Consider the following 8,991-nt stretch of genomic DNA (forward strand, 5'->3'; position numbering starts at 1 on the left):
CGCCCTTCAGGCCTCTTCTCTTTTTTTACCTATGTCATTGGTACCTATATGTACCACGACCTCAGGCTCCTCTCCCTCTGATTTCAGGATACTTGGATGCGTGAGACACGTCCGAGACAATGGAGTTAATTCTCTCTCTGGTGCCGCCCTACAGATGAGGTGCGGACCGGCTCCCGACGGAAGCTCTTCCTACACCGAACAATTGGATCACCGGGCAAGGAGGAACGACGCGGCCATATAACTACGCCGGGGCCATGATCCATCGGCAAGGATATCGTGGACCTCGTCCTGGATCGCATCCGGTCTCCACCGCTGTGGTCGAGCCCTACAACGCGGATCTGGTCACCCACTGCACCCTGGAGCATTCCGACTGCGCCTTCATGATGGACAACGAGGCCATTTACGACGTGTGTCGGCTGAACCTGGACATCAAGCGACCCCCCCTATACCAACCTCAACCGCCTGATGGCGCTCTCAACGTGGACCTGACTGAATTCCAAACCAACCTGGTCCCCTACCCACGCATTCACTTCTCGCTTGTCAACTATGCTCCCATTATTTCTCCAGGAATGCTTACCACGAGGAACTGTCCGTCTCGCAACTGACCAACGCATGCTTCGAGCCGGCTAACCAGTTGGTGAAGTGCGACCCTCGCCAGTGGAAGTACATGGCGTGCTGTCTGCTGTACCGCAGGGACGTGGCGCCCAAGGACGTCAACGCCTCCATCGCCACCATCAAGACCAAGCGCTCCATCCAGTTCGTGGACTGGTGCCCGACCGGGTTCAAGGTGAGTGTGACCAACGCTCGCGTTTCCATGCACACACATGCAGTCTAACTCATCTGCTGGAAAAACAACATACACGCAGCGACTCAGAATACATCCTTGGCACCATTTGTACGCAACAAATATATCATATCAGTACCCGAAGGACACGCCCCCTCCCCTTGTTCAAGGGTGTGAATATTTTGCAAAGGGTGCAGGAGGGTCTCATCCGGAGAGTCTTTGGCCTCACGGCCTTGCGTTTATGGGAGCGGTTAGATAGGCTTGGGCTTTTCTTATTTCGGGCGCAGAAATGTGAAGGACAGGACATATCCTGGTGTGCAAGATCACGACGGTCATGGATAAGATGTGCTCTCATCTTAACATCTCAAAACTGGATGTCCTCTACGTGAGGCGAGACATGAGATATTTAAGAAGGGCCTCCCGAACAATTAATCTATTCAGAGGGCAGTCCGCGTCTGGAACCAGTTGTCAGGTAAAGCTAGAAACCCTTACGTTTGCCACATTTAAAGCATAGATAGAAAATCCAAAAACATAGGATGCACAGGAAGGGTTTAGAAGGATAAAGGCCAGTCGCATGCAAAAGAGACAAGCCCAATATGCCAACTGTGGGGCATGGACAAGGTGGTTGGAAGAGCTCGCTTCCCAGCTGCACAACATCATACCTTCATGGCTCTAACACACATATATCGGAGCTTGCGGCTCTGATGGCAATCCGGAGAATAAATACATCCAGATATTTATTTAACGGAATCGCTAAACTATTAATCAATGATCATTTGTACAATTTAAGGGCGCTGTACTAAACTGACAATGCAAGCATTTCTGTGCAAGTAGAATTAATTTTAAGATTTTTTTGCGGCCGTAGGTGGGCATCAACTACCAGCCCCCGACGGTGGTGCCGGGGGGCGACCTGGCCAAGGTGCAATGCGCCCTCTGCATGCTGAGCAACACCACCGCCATCGCCATGGCCTGGACCGACCTCAACATCCAGTTCGACAAGATGTACGCCAAGCGGGCCTTTGTCCACTGGAGAGAGGCTGGTGCAAGGAGAGTTCCGGGACGCGCGGGAGGACATGGCGTCGCTGGAGAAGGACTACCAAGAGGTGGCCGTGGATTCCACCGACATGGAGAGAAGGGGGGAAGACGAAGCATAAATGTATTAAGTTAGTAGTTCAAAGTTTAATTTAATACAGATTTAATAGATTATATTGATAGGGAGAACAAGGAAGGAAGAGACGGGGACTAAGACTTTGCCTTCATCCAAGTGAGGATGTGCTTGGTGAACTCACTGTGGTGGATGCTTAATTTGTGGTTATTGTATGGTTTGTTATTATTGATTCTGTTTATGACTCCAGTCTATCTATCTATCTATCTCTCTCTCTCTCTCTCTCTATCTATATATCTATCTATCTATCTATCTCTCTCTCTCTCTATCTATCTATCTATCTATCTATCTATCTATCTATCTATCTATCTATCGATATTATACTTATAATGCTACAATTATTTTAAGGGCCGATTGTTTTGTCGATTTATTTGAGGTCGGAGAATGGAAAATAACAACATTGTTAGGCAGAAAGTGGGGAGAGTAATTTGCGAGCAGCTGTTCTCATGTAATTCCTCATCCTACCTGTAGGGGTCATTTAAAGACGAGGTGGAGGGAATTCAGTTCTGGCGTACTCCACAGAACATGAAGGACACGGATGGCGGTTTTTCTGAAGCTTGGATGGTAAATTCAGTCAATAAGAAAAGAGGAAACTATCTCGGCGGCGCAGCGGTACAGCTCGTGCTTTACAGCGCCAGAGACACGGGTTCGATCCTGACTACTGGTGCTTATCTGCACGGAGTTTGTATGTTCTTCCTGTCACCGAGTCGGTTTTACCAGTGTGCTCCGGATTGCTCACACACTCCAAAGTCTTACAGGTTCGCAGGTTAATTTGGCGTCTGCAAATTGTCCCTAGTGTCCCTAGAGGAATTGCTGGTCGCCGCACGCTGGGCCAGCCGACGGGACTCTTTTCGCGCTGTATCCGTGAAAAACAAAAAGCACGTGAAGGAAACTGATGAGTCTGAAGTAGGGCCTCGAATCGAAACGTCACATATTCCCTTTCTCCAGATTTTCTCCCTGACAGCGGCTATTCCAGCATTTTAGTCTATCCAGAACAAGGGGTCACAGTTTAAGGATAAGGGGGAAATCTTTTAGGATCGAGATGAGGACAAACATTTTCTCACAGAGAGTGGTGAATCTTTGGAATTCTCTGCCACAGAAGGTAGTTGAGGCCAGTTAATTGGCTATATTTAGGAGGGAGTTAGATGTGGCCCTTGTGGCTAAAGGGATCAGGGGGTATGGAGATAAGGCAGGTACAGGATACTGAGTTGGATGATCAGCCATGATCATATCGAATGGCGGTGCAGGCTCGAAGGGCTGAATGGCCTAATCCTGCACCTATTTCCATGTTTCTATGTTTCTATGTTCGGTGGTAAACCAGCAATTGTAGTTCCTTCCTGTAAAGAAGTTAAGTCTGACACAACTGTAACTTTACTGAGTATTTAATAAAGGCACATGTGAAGCACGTCCCAGTACTGACTGCATCTAGTCTTCAGGCGTACTGGAACCAAGGGAGGAGCAAGAGGAAGATGTCACAGTTATACTGAGATGACCAAGGCGTGGTTAGTGGTATTGAGGTAGCTACATTATAGGTTGCATGCATAAACCATCTACATCCTTTCCCTTAGAAATCTAAAATTGAAGTTATAACAGTGGCAGTGTGATTTTACTTCGGAGTCACGTGAGTGACTTCGTGAAGAAGCCCGCCCCAGGACGCATTGCGGCATTACGTTTCAGACATGCAAAGCGGCAGCCGGGAGTCAGGGCTCCCGAAGAAACGAGAGAAAATCTAAGTTTAGGTAAGTACTTACCTTTACTGTTACAGCCCCTTTGCGTCTGCTTGTTCCCCGCAGGGCGTGCAAGCGGCCCCCTTGGACTCCGGGAGGAGTTTTTTCCGTTCGCGGGAGGGGAGGAAAGACGCAACAAGGACCGCACTCACCGGCGGACCATGGATGGGAGCTGTGCCGGTGCCGGTAACACTCCACAGGGGCGACATCCAGAGAGCGCAGGAAGACGGCGCTGGCACTGCGTTGGGGTTCCCCTCAGTCCTCGCTCGCCCTCGAGTACTGTCCAGGTGAGGCAGGCAGGCGGGCGGGAGGAGGCTTCCGACATTTGCGGAGCCGGTAAGGGGACCCACTGTGCAGTGCTGGCGTGGAGTGCGCTGCAGCCCGAGTGCAGGTGAGCAGCAGCCCGAGTGCAGAGAGAGAGAGAGAGCAAGGACCGCTAATCAGCGGCCCGCTCCCGACACTGCACCAAGCCGTCAGCATCAGCTGCGGGCTTGGGGGGGGGGAAAATGCTGCACCTGCCCGCTCGACGAAAGGACGTCGTTGGGCAGCAAACAGGGGTGGACCGCTTAGCGGGCGGTCCACAAACCCGACACCGCGACCGAGCCAGCCCGCTAGCACCTGAGCAGCGGGCTGGATGTGTGTAAAACCCGGCGGTGGAGCTGACATCGGACTGGGACGTCTCTCCACCCAGGAGGGGGAGAGACAGCCGCCTGAGCTGCAGGAGCGGCTCTTGGGCATTGGAAAGGTGAGTTTGCAGTTGTGTTTTATTACAGATTTCAGGAACTCAACGCAAAAAACTCGCAAAGAGAAACTGCCCCGCTCCAACTCTACCAGCGGGGCAGCAACCGGCGGCAGCGTCGCTCGCAGAGCGTTTTTCGCTATCCCTGAGACCGAGCCAAGCCAGTCTCGCCAGAGCCTACACGGCGGACTGGGAAAGCGGCCAGGAAGCCAAACGGCCGGTCGTCTCCGATTCGTCGGAGGGGGACATGTCTCTACCAAAGCAGAGAGAGACAGCCGCCTGAGCTGCACTTAGCAGCTCCTGGAGGAGAAGGTCCACCGGGAACAGCAGCGCTCCCGGCGAGACAGGACAGGCACCTCCTCCATAGTGTCGTTCAGGCACTGCCCTTTGCTACCCTCATACCACGGGCTGGAGCAGGAGGCTAGCATTGCTGACCAGGGCAGGGCTGGTCTGCAAATGGGGCAGGCGGACAAAATCGGGAGTATGCATGAGGTGCAGGATCAGGAACAGCTATTGGGTGTCGTGGACCGCTTCGTAGCAACCCCACGGGCTGGAGCACCGCCGGAGCCAAAACAATGGCAGCCAGCAAGAATATACAGCAAAAGAGAACTATTAGGCCTTAAGGGGAATAAGCCTAAAACAGCAAAATCTGGAAGTTGTGGGGGCCCTTATGCGGGCATAAAAACTCAAGCTACAGCGGATCCGAAGGCTCCTGATGTCAGCTATCACAGCCTATGCTTGTTCTGTGGAGATAATGAGATGAACACATGCCACCAGAAAGTGCTGGTATTAAGGTGTACCACGATTCGAACTAAGTAATCTCTGAAGGGAAATACAACACCTGCCCTCAATCTCAAAGATGCAGGCTTGAGCAAAGCCCAGCAGCGGAGGCAGACTCACTGCTATTTGGGAGAGATCTGAACAAAAAGCTCAAGGAGATCGAAGAGGTATCAAAAACCTTCGGCATCATGAGGGCAGGCCAAGGGACGAGCAAACCACGACTTTCGATACCCTAACAGCAGCACCTCACGGCATCCACCAGTCTATGTCTAGAATATGGGACTGGTGAAAGCTTGGGGCCGCACTATCCCCAAAGATCTTTTAGATCAGGGCCCGCCGCGGACCCCTGGAAAATGCGTCCCCCCAACGTCGCCAGCACATCCTCAGAACAAAAGCACTCAGAAAACAGAAAACACAAAACCGCCAATAACCAAGGAGGTAGGTGGGTCTGGTTCCTACCAGCATATAGAGCGCTTTCTTGGACTATCTTGGCTTTCATATTAATTCAGTCCACGTAACTATAAGGATGCCAAGAGACAACATAGTTGAATTGGCACAAACAAGCACAAAGTAATGGTCAAACTACCAACTACTCGACAAATAACAGAGTAATTGGGAAAAAATGGTACCATTTCTGTCTACATCATTCAGATGTTAGTATCAAAAACAACATATAGGTTGTCATTGAGCATCTCATGAAGTTACCCACTGAAGTAATATCAGAAAGACAGTGGTGGGGTTACCACTTATACTGGGCATTAATTATCTAAAAAATGTTCGGGTGAATTTTATGAGTTTTAAAGCACTTGCATGTATGGGTATAAATGACTACACTATGGAGGTGGCCTATATTAACCATATGGCAGCATAAAGTCGGTATCATATGAGAAGTTGGTCAAACCAATTTGGCAATGGTATATCCATAGATGTATTTGACTATCAACAACTTACCTGGCCGGTAAGGAAAATACAGTGACAGACACCAGGTCACATAATATTAAAGACTACATCAATTAGATGTTTTCATATAAAGTTAACAAAACTATTAAGCTATATGATGCAACAGATATTAATGCATTTCATTGTCGCTGTACTGTACACTGACAATGACAATTAAAATGGAATGTGAAACTGATATCGATTATTTGCATTAACGCTATATCACCAGGTGTTTGGGGATGTCCTATGTATGTCGCGGGGGGAAACCAGACCCTGGGCCAGTGGAATCCTCATTAAAAAAATTTCTCTGGGACAGATAGTTCCAGCAGAAAGATCGTCAGCTATATATATTAACTTTTCTGACCTATAGGTCATGTTGTCATTCAAGAATGTATTTATAATATTGATAGACAAATGCGTTCACGCTGCATTGGTGAAATTAATTTTATGTATTTTTCCCTTCTGCCTCACCAATCGAGAACAACGCACAGTACAAAAGGATTCTGCTTCAGGTATTTGATAGTACCTGACGGACTTACGCAGCCCTTGTTTCACTTCACGCCATGACATGGCTGTTGAAACTTGGATGGTGTTTTTCCAGTACCCAGAATTATTAATATCGGAGCCGGGCACAAATCAACTGTGCCATGAGAAATAAGCTCCTGAGCTGCAGATTCTGCGCAAGCCTCTGGGACTGGGATTGTTATACTGAATAATCGACACCATGTCAGCATCCTTTTGAACATCCACTGGACTACAACACTTGTCCAGCATCAAGAGAAGTACTGCAAGGATACAGGGAGAACCTACTCATCCGATACAGGTACTACGAACTGGAATTCCTGGAGAACCTTCATCATGATGAAGGATTCGGCTACAGTGCCATCAACACAGCTAGAATTGCCCTGCCTGTTCTTTTTCAAAACAGCTACAGGACAACAGGCCATGGGGTCACTGGCTGGTGGTAAATTTGAAGGGTATTAAAACTCTAAACCCCTAGACTAGGTACACCTATATATGGGATGTCACAGTGGTTAACCACACTTCAGGGGATCCCACCAGCCAGAGTCCTAAACCTGAACCTTCTATGCACTAAAACATATGTTAAAGGCACATGGAGCAGCACAGAGTGTCCAGTCACTACTCCTATTTTCAACGGACACCATGCTCACAGCTTCAGACCAGATCTCTATCATTTGTTCAGGGAATGGTCAAACCAGACCAGGAACACCTTATCCAGTCATAAAACCGGGCTACCCGCCAGAAAACACGGTATGTGCCAAGACCATATTACCTTACATAGACACAACCTAATTATGCGAGGGAGATGAAAAGCCTTGTGGGTTGGTCACAAAACACCTTGTGGTCGGGTAACAAGCCTTTTTTGAAATGGCTCAAGCAGGTTAAAGCTCCTGGGATAAACTAACATGTATAAAGTTGTCATCCCACAGGAGAAGCTTCCACGTCAACGGCAAAAGAATGGACGTGCCTGTAAACCACATCCTGGCTACAGCAGAATAGTGGGGGTAAAACGTTCAGAGAAATAAATAATTATAAACTGTTGACAAAACCTGTTTTTATTTGCAGGAAGATTCCAATCTGCAAATATTCAAATTAGCCAAGGGGAGCATTTAAAATTCTTCAGTGTTATTGTAAAAATACCATTGTTTTTTTCTATAAACAGAATCATTGGTTGATTATGATAACACGCTTCCTCCCTCAAAGGCTTCGGCAGCGAGTGATATAAGCTGTTACACGGTTTGAAATCACAGAGCTTTGAAATCTTCACGAAGTCACTCACGTGACTCCGAAGTAAAATAGTAAGATTACACGAGAACTTACCAGTTTGAAGTTTGATCTGTATTTTATGAGGAGTTACGATGAGGGATTACGTGCCCTCCGCTCCCACCCTCATTACATGGATCAAACTGATAATTGATGTCTCTTTATTCTTTACTATGTTACTTCAAATACGTGTCTGTCTGTGATTCCACACCGCTGCTTTGAAGTTATGCCGCAATGCGTCCTGGGGCGGGCTTCTTCACGTAATCCCTCATCGTAACTCCTCATAAAATACAGATCAAACTTCAAACTGGTAAGTTCTCGTTTAATCTTACTATTATACAATACATGCAAATTTAAGCGAAATCATCGTAGCGGACAGGAGGTTTCACAACCCGACCCGAGCGTGTGCGTATAGCACCATCACCCTCCCCACCAGATAGAAGAGGAGGCGGAGCAGCAGCAGCCGGGAAGGAGGAAGCAGGCGGAGACCCAACCGGGAATGCGGGAGGTGACCCAACCGGCACGGGTGATCCAGGAGGAGGAGACAGAGGAGAAGGAGGAGAAGGAGAACGAGCAGGGGAGGAAATCATCTGCCCGAAACCAGGAAGCACAGAAGGAGGAGAACGCGGCAAGCTAACTGACCGGGGCATGCAGGGAGCTGTGGGGTAATTAGTAATGACAGGCTTAAAGCGCAACGGAGGAGCGTAAGAATCCGCAGGAGTAGGCTGCGGCTTGTTAACGGCCAACAGGTGCTGGCGGCTCCGATGGTAGACAGTTCCATCAAAGTCCACCAGGTAAGATCCCGGGGAATCGTCCACACCAACAACGGTTGCGAGTCGGGAGAATCCGGACGACCTGGCCAGGCAGTAGTGGTGAGAACGGGCGGCAGGACTTGGCGTGAGAGCGGCGCTGAACCTCATGCTTGATAGCAATCCGTTGCTGGACGGCGGCAGGCTGGAGGACCTTGGGCACCAGGGACTGTTGGGCGATCGGCATCGGTGGGCGAAACACGCGGGGCATCAGACGCTGGGCAGGGGGTCGCATGGTAGGGTCCCGTGAGATGTTGCGGAGG

The 8,991-nt window shown here is 49.1% G+C and overlaps 1 pseudogene; it reads left to right on the forward strand.

Moving 5' to 3' along the window:
* Positions 1 to 254: 254 nt before the first annotated feature.
* LOC129716325 (tubulin alpha chain-like) lies at positions 255 to 1,953 on the forward strand (annotated as a pseudogene).
* The last annotated feature ends 7,038 nt before the right edge of the window (positions 1,954 to 8,991 follow it).

The sequence above is a fragment of the Leucoraja erinacea genome, unplaced genomic scaffold, assembly GCF_028641065.1.
Source record: "Leucoraja erinacea ecotype New England unplaced genomic scaffold, Leri_hhj_1 Leri_209S, whole genome shotgun sequence".
Lineage (NCBI taxonomy): Eukaryota > Metazoa > Chordata > Chondrichthyes > Rajiformes > Rajidae > Leucoraja > Leucoraja erinaceus.